Source organism: Actinia tenebrosa, unplaced genomic scaffold (genome assembly GCF_029948245.1).
Source record: "Actinia tenebrosa isolate PJP-AT-01 unplaced genomic scaffold, QUT_ActTen_1.0 PGA_scaffold3__52_contigs__length_22856419, whole genome shotgun sequence".
Classification (NCBI taxonomy): Eukaryota; Metazoa; Cnidaria; class Anthozoa; order Actiniaria; family Actiniidae; genus Actinia; species Actinia tenebrosa.
Window position 1 is genome coordinate 5,549,034 of NW_028292580.1, and position 19,102 is coordinate 5,568,135.

The 19,102-nt window shown below is 37.1% G+C and overlaps 1 pseudogene across 1 annotated transcript; it reads left to right on the top strand.

Annotated features, from left to right (window-relative positions):
- The first annotated feature begins 724 nt into the window (after nt 1-724).
- Nucleotides 725-17,873, top strand: LOC116291549 (MAM and LDL-receptor class A domain-containing protein 1-like; annotated as a pseudogene). Its single transcript, XR_016120829.1, has 32 exons — nt 725-804; nt 1,235-1,279; nt 2,277-2,405; nt 3,537-3,769; nt 4,465-4,594; nt 5,830-6,025; nt 6,101-6,654; nt 7,443-7,553; nt 8,034-8,116; nt 8,373-8,464; nt 8,559-8,800; nt 8,945-9,277; nt 9,471-9,515; nt 9,641-9,763; nt 10,211-10,443; nt 10,665-10,755; nt 11,470-11,541; nt 11,759-11,887; nt 12,001-12,233; nt 12,985-13,075; nt 13,149-13,202; nt 14,032-14,105; nt 14,542-14,633; nt 14,757-14,998; nt 15,145-15,477; nt 15,630-15,683; nt 15,801-15,929; nt 16,088-16,320; nt 16,554-16,644; nt 16,721-16,774; nt 16,910-17,108; nt 17,183-17,873. The product of XR_016120829.1 is annotated as an MAM and LDL-receptor class A domain-containing protein 1-like (transcript).
- Nucleotides 17,874-19,102: the final 1,229 nt, after the last annotated feature.

The window sequence follows — 19,102 nt, forward strand, 5'->3', positions numbered from 1 at the left end:
ATGTCCATTAATTCACCTCTACTGAACGTGCCCGATTTGTGTTTAAGGCTCCGGCATTGTTTCAAATTAAAAAATCGCTTTCAAATAATATTATTTTCTGAATCTCTATTATATGACCTTTAAAACGATATATAGTTTAATGGGGTTTTGTTTAAAGTGTTGCGAAGAGATTAAACGAAACATACCCCTGAAGGTTTCCAGTAACCTTAACTTTATTCTCTCGATATATTATGTTTTATGAATAGTGATCTGAATGAATCTATAATTGCAATATAAGCACGACTATGGCGTATGTTTGAGCAGCAATCGCCTGCTTGTGGTAATTACGACATTTAGGAACAATTGATGACAATCCGCCCTCTAAATATTACAATGACTTACTTAAGCAGCCATTGATTACGATTTATACGAAGCAATCAATAAACTAATCCAATATACTTGTATTTTAAAGTGTAAATAAACTCAAAAATCGCTTAGAGAAGAAAAACAAACTAATCATTCAAAAAGTTTATTCATCTGTAAAGTGTTTTGTTTTATGTTGAAGGACATTTTGAAGTAATTTACTTTGTATTCTGTTTTTTGTTTTTTGAGTTACGTGAAGTTGTACGCGCGTTATTTCAGGTGTTGTGATGTGTGTCGTTCGTTAGTGATGTATGCACACCTTGTCATCGAATGAATAGCTTATTGAACGACCGTTTATGTATAAAACTAGTGAATTGGGCAGTATTCTACATTGGTACATCGTCGCCAACATGTGGCTCAAGGTACTACTTTTAGTCTTTAGCATCGCTGCCGCGGCTGAAGGTAATAAAATAGATAATAGATCCTTTTTCTTATTCGCCAAATACCGCTTTGTTTTATGACTTAAGACTCGCCTATACACAGGCTTAGCCCTGTCTAAGAGCAAACCATTTGCAAAAGACGACTGCAAAGCAAAGAATTGAAGAATACTCAACAATACATAGGCTTTGAAATCTCACGGACTTTTAATGGTATCTGTGAATAGGTTATATACGAGGCTAAGCCTGTGCAAATGAGTCTGTGGTCTTCAAAAAAAGCGGTATATATCGAATGCGAAACCGACACATTGTATGAGAAAGAGGTCACATTAGTAAGTAGTAAGTTCCGAGTGCGTAGTTATTTTTATCGTATTCACGAACATGTTTATCAAGTATTTTATAGTTCTGGTAATTCCTGGAATATTTCATGTTTTTTTTCTTTAATTCTTTTTCAGATTATGAAGAAAGGGATCAAGAAAAAGCCCTCCCCAGCCCAGATGGTAAGTGTTGTTAAATATCTAAAACGTTCTAACACAGTATGAAACGAGAAACCAAACGAATATAAAGTAAACTTTTTTCTATGTTTTTATCCACATTTAACGTTGTATAGAGTAAAGAACTCTTAATCCATTTTGTAGATATATTTTCTTTTCCATTGTACTTTTTCTATATATATGTTTTTTTTCTTCTTGCTAATATGTTAAACTTATTTTTCTTTTTCTTTTTCCTAAAAACTCCAAAAACATTGTAATTATGTTCTGTGTAATTTCCCACGATGAGCTTAGCTCTTGGAGCGAACACAGAGAGTTAATATGTTTAAATAAAAATAAATAAACGAATATACAGCTAATTACAAGAACGTTCTCATATAAAATAAAATAACAAACAAGAAATAATAATTTTTTTAAGCAAAACTTGTGTAATACTGATATTACCTTGCTGGTATGTACTAAAACAGTTAATTTTTTAATTAATGAAGGGGGCTTTAGAATCAAAACACATTAATTTTTAGCTTTTCTTTTTTTTTTTTTTTTTTTTTTTTTTGTCTTTTTTTGTTGTTGTTGTTGTTGTTGTTTTCTTTGTTTTTTTGTTTTGTTTTGTTTTGGGTTTTTTTGTTTTTTTGTTTTTGTTTTTTTTTTTTTTTGTTTTAATTTCTAGTCGTTAGTCGTTATCTACATAATGAAAAATTCTTGCAATTATTGGTAAACCTCACTGTATATTGAGTTAAATAAATTTAAAACAGTTTTCCATGTTTGATACTCTGAACAAAACTGTAGGGATGCTGAGGGAACAAAGCGGACTCGAATGGCCTCTCGGTATTCCAAGTATTTTGATCAGAGTATCAAACAAGGAAAACTGTTTTGTAATTCTTTTTTTAAATAACAAGCGTACAAATTAACGGTAAATATTTATTTCTTATTTATCCAATGCATCGGTCATGACGTAATGTGAAAACTCTTTTAAGCAACTGATTCTTTTTTGACTGATTATTTTTAGCCATGGCGAACAACTTTAACTCGTTCGGAGCATGGCAACAACAAATAAATGACAAGTTTGATTGGACAATCAGAAGGGGTTGTACGCCTTCCTCGGCGACAGGACCGTGCACTGACCATACTGGATCAGGTGAGTACTGACAACAAGCTGCGCCATCTTTTTTTTTCTTTTTTTTTTTTTTTTTTCATTCAACAACATAAAAAAGCATGTGTAATGGTAATGAGGCTCAAGCCAGAGGCTTATGGGGCATTGCAGGACGTATAAAATTAATATATAGTCAGCAAGTAAAAAAATTAGTAGATTAATAAGGAAAAATGAAAAAAATAAAAGTAATGTAATGTAATGATCACCATGGATCAGGTTAGTAGATATGATATGCATCACTAGAAAATATCAGTAGAGCAACTTATTTTTATATGTTATGAAGTGACAGACAAGCAGACTAGCAGTCCCCGCTGCCTGTCCAAAATTCTTGTAAGCTCACTGTCAAGGACCGCGAAGTATCAGATGAGGATCCACTAGTATCCCAAGTGCCCGTACACGCTTATTGTTGTTTTCTTTGGCTTTAACCAGTTTATTTGATTTTTTTGGCAGTGATACTTCTACCACTAATATTACAAATACTAAGGTGTTTTTTTTTGTACTTTATTGACATTTTTGTATTTCATTAACATTTTTATGTTAAATTATTATATACTTACACTCGTTTAACAATAGGATAGACAAGTACAAAAAGTAAAATAAAATAGCTAAGACAAAGTATAAGAGAGAAAGAAAAGGAAAAAATATTAATAGTAGGAGTAAAAGTAATACTAAGGTGTTGCTTTAACATTTGATAAAGACATGTTCGACTAATTTGCCATATAAAAGTAGCCAGATGTAGGATTTTTTCAGTATTTTGAAGAGTATCTTTAAAACAGCGAAAGGCTTTGTAGATTGTAGATTTTAGATTTCTCAAACTCTACAAACTCCGTAGGCACAGAAAGCCATATTTTAATGAAAAAATATTTGATCGTCCCCATTTTTCACAGAACTCTAGGAAACAGTATAATTGATTAGTAATCATTTACTAGAATTTGGGTTAGATAACAAATATAAGATATTATTGGACTACAAGTGTGGACTTGAAATTTTGCTTAACAAAACACTGGAATGACATCTTCACGAACAGAGTGCGCACACTAAATTGATGCGCAGAAAAGATGCGCGAGAACAATGCCCATGAACGTCCATTAATATCCTCCATTTTCTTTATGTCAGGTTTCTATGCGTACATCGAAACGTCATCTCCGCGCGTTCAAGGTGATTCTGCCAGGCTCAATTTCAAAGCTTCCAACAGTAATGACCTGTGCATGACGTTCTATTACCACATGTACGGGCAAACCGTGGGCACGCTTAATGTGTTCAACGACAACAAGAAAGTCTTTAGCAAGTCTGGTGACTTGGGTAACACATGGCATGTTGCACATATCGATCTTACTGGGGATCTAGATGTAAGTCACATTAATTAATCTCGCTGTTACGGACCCCTTGAACGGTCCCAAATAGCTATTCTAATTGTATAACGATCGCTTTATACTACGTTTAACGAACGCTTAATAATAACCGCTTCTTCTATAATTGATTGTTTTTTGGTATACAGTGTATTACTGCTTTTTCTTTGTGGTAATTCTATTACTAATTGAAATTGCCCTATTTCACTATGACGTCAGTGCTTGTTTTATGTGGGGGAAAGAATCGCCAAATCCAATAGAAAATTCAACAAAATCTGCTCCTAGCGATTCAGATATAATATGTGTCAATATGTACTAAAAACTATTCTGAGAGTTTGCTGGCTATTCTACTTCTCTTTGTGGATTGATACGGGTTTAGAACAATTTTCGGTAAATCTGACCCCCTCCGACGACCATGATCCTTTGCGTTTAAACAATAGATTATTTCAATGTGACGTCATAGTGAAATAGGGATTTTCTACAACACAATGGCACACGTATCCAATAAAATGTACCTCATCATTCATTACAAACACGCCTGCTATAACAGAAATTCACTATTACGGACACCAAGTGGCGGTCCCGATTATGTCCACAATAACCAGAGTGGACTGTATTTCGCTATTTCGATTGCAGCACTCGCTCCACATGAGACACCAAATGTGTTTTAAAGATACAATTATTTTCCCTTCCAGATTGTAATAGAAGGAATACGTGGGGCGTCTTACACAGGAGATATTGCTATTGACGACATCTCTGTTGCCAGGGGACGTTGCAGTAACCCAACTTCTTCTCCTCCTATAAACACTGTTCTTCCCCATACAGGTATACAGCTGAATCTATATATCAGACAATAAAGGATCATTGCAGGTTGTATTAGAGCGGATGCAATAGGCCCTTTGCTGCTAAACAATCACGTGCTGATTAATTCACTGAGAGCAAATGAATGAACATTTTGATTCCCAAGGGTGAAATATACTGGACTGCAAACAAACTTTCTACAACCTGTTTCGAGAGATCGTAATAAAACTGCATTTCGTAACACACTGGATACACATGTTTTCATTCAGTTCTTTACAAGTAGCTAAAAAGAATCACCAATTTAATATAAAAATAAAGATTTTGCAGTCCAGTACAGACACGTGACCGTTAACTGCAAAGGGCCTATTAAACCGTGAAATGAAATCAAACTAAATACTAACTAATAGTATCTATTTAGTGACTAATAGTTGCCATCACTTAGCCAGAACATTCATCATACAAAGACAAATACACGAGAGACCATTTGTGTCTTTTGTTTAATAAATGTTCTGGTTGAGTAATAGTGACTATTAGTCACTAAATAGATACTATTAGTTAGTATTTGGTTTGATTTTATTTCACTGTTTAATTGCATCCACTCTAGTTTTTCTGCTATGATGGATAAATTCTAAATATAAATCACATTGCTCTGTCCTTATTTCATTGTCGTGGTAATAACTTTCAAAAGAATTAATAACTGCATACAAACGGCTGAATGATTTAAAGAAAGTAAATTTTGTTCCAAATCTTGCATAATAAAACATATTTAAAATACAGGATTAACAGTGGCAGAGTGGCTCTATATCCACTGACATTTCAATTGAAATTTAGAATATGAGTTTTAATTATTTAATTTATGCATTAATTAATACAATACACGATTTGATTCTTATTATCAAAATAACAATAACTTTGAGTTTGTATCTCATCGTCTACAATGAACTACTTTAAATATACGGTGGCCATCTTGCCAGGGGGTAAAACAAAACAAAAATATCGAAAATATATAGTTTCGTTTGTTTGTCTTTCTTTTATGGGTAAAGGTGATCGATGTACCAAGTTAATTAAACTTTTTGTTGCATTCTCTTATTGTGAGATGTTAATGTCAATCGACGTCATAACTGTAAGAAAGCTCTATTTGCACCCTGGACGCCACATAATGTCTTGCAATCCAAGATGACTGCCGTATCGTCAAAGTAGTCATTTGTAAATTCCTTTTTCTGATTCAACATTGTATAGCATCTTTTGATCCTTCGTAGGAGAATGTGGAAAGCGTCCAGTAACGTCCCGTATCGTGGGAGGCACTCAAGCACAAGTCAACAGTTGGCCCTGGCAAGCTATGCTTACAACTTCTTCAGGTCGTCAGTTCTGTGGAGGATCCTTGGTTCATCCTCGGTTTGTTATCACTGCTTCACATTGTGTCGTGGGAAAATCAGCATCTCAGATTAAGATCAGGTAGCAATCAAAGCCTTTAAGGCCAAAACAACAGTACTTTGCAATTTTAAAACTGTTTTTTTTTTCTTTTTCCAGAATGGGCGCTCATTACCGTGTAAGTGGATCTGTAGGAACAGAGCAAGACATTGCTGTCGCTCAAATCATCACCCATCCAAACTACCACAGCCCACTTCGATACAGTAATGACATCGCAGTCATCAAGCTGGCTAGACCTGCTGTCTTGGGCAAAGGCGTGTCTACTGTTTGTTTGCCGCGTGATGACCTGCCTCTACCTCTTGACGATCCTGGCAAGAAATGTTACATCACTGGATGGGGTACCCTGGCATCAGGAGGATCACAACCAAACCATTTGATGCAAGCTTCTGTTCCTCTAGTGTCCAAAGCTCGTTGCCTGACTGGTTATCCTGGTAAAATCCACGATTCCATGTTATGCGCAGGTCTTGATCAAGGTGGTGTTGATGCATGCCAAGGTGACTCTGGAGGACCGCTGGTTTGTGAGTACAACGGGCGCTGGCATCTCGAGGGAGCCACCAGCTGGGGCTATGGATGTGCTGCGCCCATGAAATATGGAGTGTATGCCCTTGTTCGTTATAACAGAGCATGGGTACGACAAGTCATGGGATTACCAAGTAAGTTTGCTTAAGAAACTGGTGCGCGCGGTCTATCGCTAGTAGACCACTAGTGCAGTATTTGTGACAGACCATTATAGTAGTAGTATTAGATTAAAAATGGTCAGCCTTTCAAGTGGCTCGACTGATCATTTAAAAAGGCGCACCGTCCCTCAACACTTCATAATCACTCACCCATGAATATCGAATATGGCGCAAATAACATGGTAAAGAAGATGTAGTGAAACTCTGACAGTAACCACCCTTCTCATTCTACCACCTTTGCCGGATGATTAGAAATGCATAAAAGCAAACTAAAATCTATAAACTTATTTAAAGTGCCTGTGAGTATTTATTATATAGTTAGGATAGTACGTGCGCGCCTATTGGTCGAAAACTGCGCTTTATTAGTAAACGAAGCATAGTGCTGACGCCATCCGTGCGCTCGAAGTGCTGCTAGATCCTGCGACCGTCTTTCCTTTTGCGTAATTAAATTCAATATCGAAAAAAATTAGCAACTATATAATAAAACGAATAAAACAGCTCTTTCCTTAGCTCCATTCAATAATAAAGCACATAGGACATGCTGTAAGCACTCAAGAAGTGTGAGAAGCACTCACCTACGGCTCGTGTTTCTCATTACATTTCTCTTGTGCTTACGTCACTTTCTGCGTGCTTTATTACTGAACGGAGCACGGAAAAAGCTGGTTTTTTTTGCTAAATAAGAAAGGGTGCTTTAGAAATCAATATCATAATCACTTTAACACATCTCATTTTCCAACATTGTTTGTGGTTGCATTGTTCCACAGATCCTGCTTCACAGACTCCTGCTCCACCAACTCCACCACCCCCACAAACACCGCCTCCACCTCCACCTCCATCTACACCACCACTGCCCCCTCAGACGCCTAAACCACCAAGTAAGTGAATTACACTAGTCCAGCATTTTAGTAATATATAATTATTTCAATAAAGTTTGCTACCAAAAACCTAGAAAGCTGAGACTACTCAGGATCATGGTAAAATTTCTTATCATTTGATTCTGCAAAGAACGTGCGTAATACGGGAAAAGACCATGTCTGATATGAGACCGTATCAGCACTTCTCATCTGCTGGCAATCGGGTACGATATAGTTAAGAGGGATTTTGAGCATTTCTTTGCAGAATTAAATGATAAATAACTTTTGTCTTTTGGCTCGTCTATAGGCTCTCAAAAATACTCCGTGACTCGTAAAAATACACAGCCGTATCAGATGCTTAGCCGACCGATAACCTCTATAGATCAAACAAGTAAAGCTTTTTGATACCAACTGCAACTTGATGAGCTCACAGGAGGTTTACTGTACCTTATAAAAGATCTCAAATCAATTTTTAAAATAATGCTTATAATATTTCTACAGCACCTCCTGGTCAGTGTGGAGTGTCTTCAGTTATCAGAGTGATCGCTGGAGTCGATGCTCAGCCAGGTTCATGGCCATGGCAGGTAATCTATGAATTAACCACTGTTAGAATACAGTATTTATTCTTTTAAGCGCCTCGGCGTTGATTATTTTTTGGGGGTTGCATATGCAATGTTTATTCAGGGGCGGCACATTTATTCGACGGCGGCATTCAAAAAAATGTTTTTACCATTCACATGATGTTTAACAATTAAATTAATAGAAAGTGAATATATACCTTTAAATTCCAGAATACCAATGTTTTTTCTGTATATTTATGACATATTTATCCCTTTTCAGATTGATCTTCATCGTAACGGTGGGTTCATCTGTGGTGGTACTTTAATCAAGAGGGACTGGGTAGTAACAGCAGCTCACTGTGTAACAAACAAGTATGAATATCTATTTTCTAATTTAACTAAAAATATCCTACAAGAATCTAAAAACTATACAAGTAAAGAAAAATGGTTTTGTATTTGTTTTTAGTAACCCGTCGGCGTACTTTGTTCGTCTCGGTGATCACAACCGTCGCGTACAAGAAGGAACAGAACAAGACATTAAAGTCATTAGAATCATAGCTCATCCGAACTACAACAATCCCCGACTAAGTAACGATATTGCCTTGCTACAACTGGAAAAACAGGCTACGCTGAACAGTCGTGTAGGCCTTGCATGATTGCCTGATCACGACTACGATCTGCCTGCAGGATCCAACTGCTACATCACTGGTAAGTTAAATTGAATCACTGCTGTCAGCAAGAGATCCTTGGCCCATTTTCTAGTTGCAAATATTCAGGTTACTGATTATTGATGAAGAGAAGACGGTTATTTACCATTCAAAACATGCTCTTGTATATTTGTGTTGTTGACAGGTTGGGGTAAGATAAGACACCCTGGAAGCTCTCATCACATCCTCCAACAAGCACACATGCCTTCAATCAGCCACGCTCAATGCAAGAGAAAGAATGGCAATATTGGTATAACTATCACTGATGTCATGCTTTGTGGTGGCAAGGCTAATACTCAGATTAGCGGTTGTCATGGTGACAGCGGTGGACCTTATGTATGTAAGAACTTCGCTGGCCGATGGGTACTGCAGGGAGATGTGAGCTGGGGTAATCCTCAATGTGATTCCTCACAGAAGTACACAGTATTCGGAAGAGTTGCAAAGTTTAGAAACTGGATCGACATGCACACACTAGGAGGTAAGCACCAAAACCCTTTAGAAGAATTTCTTTCCAATCAAGAAATGGTTAAAATATTAATACATCATTTTGCTTGACTGTGTTACCCTGTGCCGGTTCAGCACCACTCTAACAGCGTTATCTTCATATTCTATCCCTAGTTTAAATAACTGTAATTAGAAAAACGTAACATGTAGCTTTTCGTTGTTCAAAGGCACTCAACCACCAACACAGCCGCCTACCCCACCATCAGTCCAAGGTAAGCTAACATTTTACTTTGACAAAGAGACTTTTTTCAGATTTCTTTTCTTGTTTTTTTTCTTCAAATCGCTATGCACTTATCGTATTCACAAGAAAGAGCAAACCTTTTCGTTTAGACATGAACAACGATTTCAACACTTTGGGGGACCTGGAGACAATCAACAAGTGACCAGTTTGATTGGACACTTCAGTCTGGATGTACGCCATCAACAGCAACAGGACCATGCGCTGACCATACTGGATCAGGTGAGTACTGACAACAAGCTGAGCTATCAATTTTTTTGTATATATTTTTTTCATCAACAACATTTAAAAAACATGTGCAATGATAACGGGGCTCAAGCCAGAGGCTTATGGGGCATTGCAGGACGTATAAAATTAATATATAGTCAGCAAGTATAAAATTAATAGATTAACGAGGGAAAATGAAAAAATAAAAGTGAATGGTAATAATATATACACATACATTAATATTTAGATAGACAGATAACGAGCATGAAAAAAACCAAATGGACACTAACTGGCCTCTAGGTTTAAATATAGGAAATATTTTTTAGGATTAAAAGATTTTAGGGTTAAACGAGCAGATAAAATTAAACAAGCTGAGTTGTCGTTGGTTAGTCTTCATTGACTTAATTGAGCTAAAGTCAACGGCGTTTGATTTTTTATTAATCACCTGAATGTTTATTTTAGGAAAGTATGCATACATCGAGACTTCCAGTCCTCGTGTATCAGGAGACATGGCAAGACTTACTTTCAATGGAAATTATGTTGGAGACTTGTGTATGACATTCTACTATCACATGTATGGTAGCTCGATTGGATGGCTTAAAGTTCACAACGACGGTTTTGAGTTGCTAAGTAAAACAGGTGACCATGGAAACCAATGGATCAAGGAACAAGTAGACCTGATCAGTAACAGAAATGTAAGGAATTCCATATTTAGATATTGTACATATCCAATGTTTTGAAATTGTAATGACAATGAATGTCGGCTGCCATAAAGACGCCTCAGAAGGAATACGTCAGAGTTTCGGTTGTTAATCAGCCTTTGCTTTACGACATAGCAAAAGCATGTATTATCAAAAACTAGCCATGACGAGGCATTGATAATGGACATACTTTAAGGCTGTAGTTTTACTTTCAGGTGGTAATATTAGGTGTAAGAGGATCATCTTATCAGGGAGACATTGCTATTGACGATATATCTGTCACCAAAGGACGATGTGCCAGCACAGGTTAGAAAATAACCGTACAAGTCTTTTTTTCTGCTCACACTAAAAATATGCTTCTTTTTGTATATTTTCGTAGCTCCACCAACACCAAGTAAGAATACTTTTACTTGTAAAAACTGTGCCTTCACTAAGTCCATATGACTACACTGCACTTTGCTCATTCAGTAGTTTAAGACAGCAAGACATTGATCATAGAGTGAATGAACACTTTACTCTAATTGTTTTTGTTTTTGAGCATCTTTTAATAGTTCAAGTGACACCAGATAAAAACGTGTGCGCATGCTCTAAGTACGTATGCAAATTAGTCAAAACTTTTTCCCCTAGTTTCATTATCAAGTTGTATCTAGAGCATTTTGTGATAGTTCTTTTGCATCATCTTTGTAATTCTGTAAAGTACTTAGAAAGTCGACCGGTAAAAAAGTTGTATTCCGCATCAGAAGGTTAGTTTTCTATGCGTTTCACTTCATGATGATGACGTAAGGGAGTTAGGATCGCTTGTTAAAAGACGCAAATGCCATTAACATCCTTTTAGCATGCACCTACACAAACTGACCGATTAAGCAAAAGATTAGGATAGTACTACTCTTTTTTCAAACATGCTTTTCCATGTAAGAATTCTAATATGAAAAACGTCAGTTTTATTATTATTTTCTATTTTGATTTTCAAACCCAAAATTGCACTTGGAAAAGGTTAACATGTAGCTTTTCGTTTCAAAGGCACTCAACCACCAACTCAGCCACCAACTCAGCCACCTACACCACAACCACCTACCCAACCACCGAGTCAAGGTAAGCTTACAATTTGCTTTAACTAAGAAGCTTTTCTTCAGTTCTCTTAAAACTTTGAACACAAAATTGCAATCCCATATCTGTTGATGTTCTCTTATGCTGAAACCACGTTAAAGGATCTAAAGAATAAAACAAAATAGAAGAAAACTACACTGAACCTGCTCAAATCTCTATGCACTTATCATTGTCACAATAATGAGCAAAACTATTCATTTAGGCATGAACACCGATTTCAACACTTTGGGGGCCTGGAGACAAGCAACCGATGACAAATTTGATTGGACACTTCATTCTGGATGTACGGCATCATCAGCAACAGGACCATGCGCTGACCATTCTGGATCAGGTGAGTACTGACATCATCCATAGCCGTTGGTTGGTCTTTACTTTCTTTTGCCGAAGTAAATGGCGTTTAATTTTTTACCAAACGTTTATTAATCACCTGAGTATTTATTTTAGGAAAGTATGCATACATCGAGACTTCCAGTCCTCGTGTATCAGGAGACAATGCAAGACTTACTTTTAGTGGAAATTATGATGGAGACTTGTGTATGACATTCTACTATCACATGTATGGTAGCTCGATTGGATCACTTAAGATTTACGACAATGGTGTTGTGGTGCTGAGTAAAGCAGGGGACCATGGAAACCAATGGATGAAGGAACAAGTAGGCCTGAGCAGTAACAGAAATGTGAGTATACAATAGCAAGTTAAGAAGTAAATCTACAACGCGATGACATACAAAATGTGTTTTTACAATCAATAAAAGTGTAAAAAATAAAACAAGCACAAAAAAATGTTCTCTTTTTGCAAGTTATGTTGCATAATGAAAATGGCTTTTGTTGTTGTTTTTTGCGAAGGAAGTGAAACCTGTGATGGGAATTACTCTTCAAATCTTCAAATCAAAAGAAAGAGCATAGGAAAAAGTATTTGCACTTAATGATATGACTATTGTAATAGTGAAAGGAGGCAACATGATAGCATCGATGTACCATCATCGCCAAGATAGAGATAGAAATAGAACATCAAATTCCATAAAATAGCATTTCTAAAAATAACCTAATTGAAAAAACATAGTCGGGTTCGAGAAGGTCATATCATCGAAGCTAAGACCGAAAAGGAATTTGGGTACTATGTATGTGTATAATATTTTCATATAGATATGTAAAAATGCACAGTAGAGCAAAGTCGGTCGACCTAAATGATGCATAAAATGTGCACAGTAAGGGAAAACTGCAATACGCATGAAATTAGCATAATTGTTTGTCTTCCCATGCTCCCTTTCGGTCTTAGCTTTGATGATATAACCTTTGTTGATCCCGAAAACGTTTTTTCAATCAGATGTATACTAAGTATGCTAACAAGCTGCACTTTAGCTTATAGGTTAAGTGAATTGCTTTATCCACCTCGGAATTTGATCAAGACTTTCTTTGCATTTTCAGGTGGCAATAGAAGGTGTAAGAGGATCATCTTACCAGGGAGACATTGCTATTGACGATATATCTGTCACCAAAGGACGATGTGCCAGCACAGGTAAGAAAACAACTACACAACACTTTATTGGTAACTCGCCAACGAGCTCACTTCTTTTTGCATATTCTTGCAGCTCCCCCGACCCCTCCAAAACCATCAACCCCGCCACTACCTACACAATCACCAGGTAAGACTATCTTTACTCGTAAAATCTGTGCCTAACTGGTTTGCAATGATAGGGACCTATGAATAATTGTCCAAGGTGTTAAAAAAAGGTATCTATCATTGCAAGCTCACCGTTCGTCTCGCTTCGATGCAAAGGCCCGGCTACCTTTCAAGATGGCGCAGGGAACCGTGAAGGGGACTATTATACCTATCACCTATCACCTCTGGGATCTCAGGTACGAATCTCGGACTCGACATGCCATGGAGTTACAGAGATTTTGGGTGTCTTTTTTGATTCAAGGGCGTTTTTCAAGGTTTTTCGGTTTTTAGTCTCACTGCGAAGCGCATTTGCGATAAGCTACATTCAAATTCGCACTGCGAATTAGCCATGCTCAGATATAGATAAGCCGAGAGGTTAATCCAAGGTTCAAAAAAGTATATTTTGCAATTTCGCACAGCACAAGCAGTTAAGTAACATATACAGTATGAGTGGCCGTGTTGTATCAGATATACAACCACGAGCCGAAGGCGAGTGATTGTATATCTGATAAAACACGGACATGAATATTGTATATTACTTATGAAACGTCTAGGTGTATACATTCATGTTCTACTTTAATTTTAAAGGTAAAATTGAATTTGGCAGATATACAGATATATCAGTTATACAACCTCCTCCACGGACAATGATTTCTATTGTGTTTTCAACATTAATTATTCATGAGTTTTATAAAAGGTTAAACAATTGGAATATTAAAAACACGGATCAACAGCATGGACCCCATCGCAAATCACCCAGTTCTGAATAAATGTATCGCTCTACTGACCCTTGCAATGAATATATTTTGCAGGTCAATGTGGAGTATCATCAGTTACTAGGGTAATTGCTGGAGTCGACGCTCAACCAGGATCATGGCCATGGCAGGTATTTCAAATATAATTCTAATATAATATCGTAGTTCGTGCAATTTAATTAATTACTTCTTAATGCCAACAGCATCATCATCACGTGGTTCTAAACCTTGAAATCATCATCATACTAGTAAAATAGTAAAAAGGATTTACCGTCACATCGTTAATCTTTAATATGTTATTATTAATATTTCATCACACTAGTAATACAAATTAAATGATACTTGCGAAAGATAATTTAAACCAACATTTAAATACGCGTTCCCGATTACCAACGGCACACTCAAGAAGTTCCGTTGTGACGCATCGAAACGTGTGTAAAAAAAACCTTTAAAACATTTCAAGTCAGAAACAAACATTTTAAGTATTACTATTCTTTACTCTTAAAACTATTACGCTGTTCAACTCATCATGTTTAATTCTTATCACTGTTTTTACCTTTTCTTCAGATTGGTCTTCATCGTAACGGTGGGTTCATCTGTGGTGGTACTTTAATCAAGAGGGACTGGGTGGTAACAGCAGCTCACTGTGTAACAAACAAGTATGAATATCTATTTTCTAATTTGACTAAAGTTATCCTCTATCTTGTAGAGGTATCTCACTTACTACAAGAATCACAAACCTAGTTTCAAAGTAAAGAAAAATTATTTTGTATTTTTTTTAGTAACCCGTCGGCGTACTTTGTTCGTCTCGGTGATCACAACCGTCGCGTACAAGAAGAAACAGAACAAGACATTAAAGTCATTAGAATCATATCTCATCCGAACTACAACAATCCCCGACTAAGTAATGATATTGCCTTGCTACAACTGGAAAAACAGGCTACACTGAACAGTCGTGTAGGCCTTGCATGCTTGCCTGCTCACAACTACGATCTACCTGCAGGATCCAACTGCTACATCACTGGTAAGTTGAACTGAATCACTGTTATCAGCAAGAGATCCTTAGCCCATTTTCTACTTACAAATATTCAGGTTACTGATTATTGATGAAGAGAAGATACGGTTATTTACCATTCAAAACATGCTCTTGTATATTTGTGTTGTTGACAGGTTGGGGTAAGATAAGACACCCTGGAAGCTCTCATCACATCCTCCAACAAGCACACATGCCTTCAATCAGCCACGCCGAATGCAAGAGAAAGAATGGCAATATTGGTATAACTATCACTGATGTCATGCTTTGTGGTGGCAAGGCTAATACTCAGATTAGCGGTTGTCATGGTGACAGCGGTGGACCTTATGTGTGTAAGAATTCCGCTGGCCGATGGGTACTGCAGGGAGATGTGAGCTGGGGTAATTCTCGATGTGATTCCTCACAGATGTACACAGTATTCGGAAGAGTTGCAAAGTTTAGAAACTGGATCGACATGCACACACTAGGAGGTAAGCACCAAAACCCTTTAGAAGAATTTCTTTCCAATCAAGAAATGGTTAAAATATTAATACATCATTTTGCTTGACTGTGTTACCCTTGCCGGTTCAGCACTACTCAACTGTAATTGGAAAAACTTGACATGTAGATTTTCTTTTCATAGGCACTCAACCACCAACACAGCCACCTCAACCACCTACCCAACCACCAGTCCAAGGTAAGCTAGCAATTTAGTCGATGACTGGGACTATTTTCATGTCTCTTGCCTTGAATCTTTACTCAAATCCCTATGCACTTATCGTAGTTATAATAATAAAGAAATCTATTCATTTAGGCATGAACACCGATTTCAACACTTTGGGGGCCTGGAGACAAGCAACCAATGACAAATTTGATTGGACACTTCATTCTGGATGTACGGCATCATCAGCAACAGGACCATGCGCTGACCATTCTGGATCAGGTTAGTACTGAGATCATCGTTAGCCATTGTTGGTAGGTCTTTACTTTCTTTCTTTTTTATCCTTAACCATTGTTGGTTGGTCTTTACTTTCTTTTGCCGAAGTAAATGGCGTTTAATTTTTTACCAACGTTTATTAATCACCTGAGTATTTATTTTAGGAAAGTATGCATACATCGAGACTTCCAGTCCTCGTGTATCAGGAGACAATGCAAGACTTACTTTCAATGGAAATTATGATGGAGACTTGTGTATGACATTCTACTATCACATGTATGGTAGCTCGATTGGATCACTTAAGATTTACGACAATGGTGTTGTGGTGCTGAGTAAAGCAGGTGACCATGGAAACCAATGGATGAAGGAACAAGTAGGCCTGAGCAGTAACAGAAATGTAAGGAATTCCATACTTGTCGTTTAAACAAGTTCTAAGTTTTTTGCCGTCAAATATCCAATGTTTCGAAGTTGTATGGTAAATGTTAGGCGCTTCATCAGCAAGAATTAATCATATTTTTTCATTGTTAATCAGTCTTTGATTTACGACATAGCAAAAGTGTGATACTATCAAAAACTAGGTGACGAGTCATTAATAGTGGACAAACTTTAAGACTATAGTTTTACTTTCAGGTTGCAATAGAAGGTGTAAGAGGGTCATCTTACCAAGGAGACATTGCTATTGACGATATATCCGTTACCAAAGGACGATGTGCCAGCACAGGTTAGAAAATATACATACAAGTTTATTTTCTGCTCTCACTAAAAATATACTCACTTCTTTTTGTATATTTTCGTAGCTCCACCGACCCCTCCACCACCAGGAACTCCACCACTACCAACCCAAACACCAAGTAAGAATACCTTATCTTGTAAAAACTAGACAATGAAAGTTTTACTTCGTGATATTCCTTACAAACGTTTTATTCAGTACATATTCTCTGATTTAGGTTGGTTTAATGCCCTCTATTGAATTGTGTTTGTTTCAGATCTCTCTTGTGGAAAACGTCCAGTAACGTCCCGCATCGTGGGAGGCACTCAAGCACAAGTCAACAGTTGGCCCTGGCAAGCTATGCTTACAACTTCTTCAGGTCGTCAGTTCTGTGGAGGATCCTTGGTTCATCCTCGGTTCGTTATCACTGCTTCACATTGTGTCGTGGGAAAATCAGCATCTCAGATTAAGATCAGGTAGCAATCAAAGCCTTTAAGGCCAAAACAACAGTACTTTGCAATTTTAAAACTGGTTTTTTTTCTTTTTTCAGAATGGGCGCTCATTACCGTGTAAGTGGATCTGTAGGAACAGAGCAAGACATTGCTGTCGCTCAAATCATCACCCATCCAAACTACCACAGCCCACTTCGATACAGTAATGACATCGCAGTCATCAAGCTAGCTAGAGCTGCTGTCTTGGGCAAAGGCGTGTCTACTGTTTGTCTGCCGCGTGATGACCTGCCTCTACCTCTTGACGATCCTGGCAAGAAATGTTACATCACTGGATGGGGTACCCTGGCATCAGGAGGATCACAACCAAACCATTTGATGCAAGCTTCTGTTCCTCTAGTGTCCAAAGCTCGTTGCCTGACTGGTTATCCTGGTAAAATCCACGATTCCATGTTATGCGCAGGTCTTGATCAAGGTGGTGTTGATGCATGCCAAGGTGACTCTGGAGGACCGCTGGTTTGTGAGTACAACGGGCGCTGGCATCTCGAGGGGGCCACCAGCTGGGGCTATGGATGTGCTGCGCCCATGAAATATGGAGTGTATGCCCTTGTTCGTTATAACAGAGCTTGGGTACGACAAATCATGGGAGTTTGAACACTCTAGGATTACCGAATGAAAAGTGGAATAAAATACACCATAAACATTGATTTTTGGAGATAAAAATAGCTTAGCAAGAGAGAAACAGATGTATTAACTGAATCAATAGATTGTCAAATAAAACGTGCATATTTACTCGCGTATCTAGCTTATGCCTCCATCAAAAAGTATTGTTTGGGGGGAGGGGGAGACTGGATTTGTACGAATTACCTGGACAACTTGATATGTACAAACCAGAGTGCAAACAATTAGAGTGCAAACAATATAACCGTGAAACTTTAGTAATACTAAATAGCACAATTTCATGCAAATTCCATTGTTTTCTATTGTTTAATTAACACAATTTTGTACTATTTAGTAATTAGTGTTTCACGGATTAATTGTTCGCACTCTAGCTACAACTGTAGAAATAATTTAAATCCGATCCCAAATTTTAAAATTACGACGTTCGTTTCATAAATGCAAGTTTCAAAGCAAGATGGAAATCAAACTTCGAATAATAAACTGAATGTTTGAACCTGGATGGGAACGCATGAGGTGGTTTGACTGTATTACATACAGAATACTTCATGGAAAGTGCGCACAAACTTTTGTTTACTTGTTTGTTTGTTTTGTTTCTTGTTGTTTTTTGTTTTTGTTTTTGTTTTTTCTTTCTTGTTTTTAAAGTTATTTTTTATTTGACTATGAGATATATACAGGGCAGAAAAACGGGTTCTACTTTCGACGTTTATGCGTTAATAAGCTTTATATTTCATAAACAGGCTCTTTTGGGGCTGATTAACAAAATACCAAAATTTGGGGATATTTAAGGAATGCGTATTTGAGATATAACGCCCTGAACGTAGGGAGAGAGAATATTTTGATCAGCACGAAAACTAACATTTTCGCTAATACCTCGAAGTAGAATTGCTCGAGGTTAGCAGAAAAGTTTAAAGCACAAGAGACACGAATGAAACACTAAACGTTTTTTAGCATGAATGAGAGAGAAAGAAAAAATTGCGAAAGTAGCAGCCTTGTCATTTTTCTGCTCTGTCTGAGAAATAACGAGTGAATAAAAATCGTACAAGTACTTTTCATGGTGTTTTCTGTTTAGTATACTCATTCTGATACTCATCGTTATGGCATAAATTCCAGTGAACTTCTCATTTTTCTTTTTTAGCCGTCAGATACTTCTTTTGTAATTTTACGTCTCTTTTGTTTTCTTCTTACCTATTTTTTTCCTGTAGGCTCTCTATTCAATCATATATTTTTCTAGACTGTGGATTAACTTCTGCAGCACTATTTACAGAACAACATCGATCTTATTCAGTGACTGAAGCGAGACTGAAAAACCAGTTCACTATCGTGAAAAACCATCGTGTGAA